Raw genomic sequence first — 688 nt, forward strand, 5'->3', positions numbered from 1 at the left:
ATATATATATATATATATATATGGAGCTCAGGTAGTGTACTGGTTATGAATTGGGCTGCTGACCTCACGGTAATGAGCTTCTTCTAAAATATTAGTCGTTAAAATTCTGAAGGGTACAGTTCTACTCTGACACATGTGGTCCTCACAAGTCAGAATTAACTTGACAGCTACTGGTGGTAACGAGAAGATGATGTGCTCCATTCATTGCTCTCCCAAGGCAATTCAGGCAACTTGGCTATGATTTAGTTACTCGAAATCATGTTTAGTTTGAAAGTTTTCATACCTGCAGTTGCTTGTTTCTCATCTACTTTTCCCATTAGACAGCAGAGTATTGAGGCACTGCACTAGATGTGGAACATAGAGTACTGGTCTTTTGGGTGCTTATAAACTCGCTTTACATTGAGACACCTTTCAGTTATTACCAGAATTTGATGTTCCACCAGGGAAATATTTTCTTATAGGAAAAAATCTCAGGTTCTGGTTTCCAGTCTAGGAATTTTTATACCTTTCTTATTCATTTCCTGTGGTCCAAGGAAATAGTCTAATTTCTTCTATGAGTCAGAATCAACTCAACGGTACCTAACAACAACAAGATGGAACTGTAAATTTCAGTATTTTAATACAGTAGATTTGAGATCAATAATGATAGCATTACACTGTGATTATAAAAATAGGGAAAATAATGATC

This window comes from Chrysochloris asiatica, unplaced genomic scaffold (assembly GCF_000296735.1).
Source record: "Chrysochloris asiatica unplaced genomic scaffold, ChrAsi1.0 scaffold00328, whole genome shotgun sequence".
Classification (NCBI taxonomy): domain Eukaryota; kingdom Metazoa; phylum Chordata; class Mammalia; order Afrosoricida; family Chrysochloridae; genus Chrysochloris; species Chrysochloris asiatica.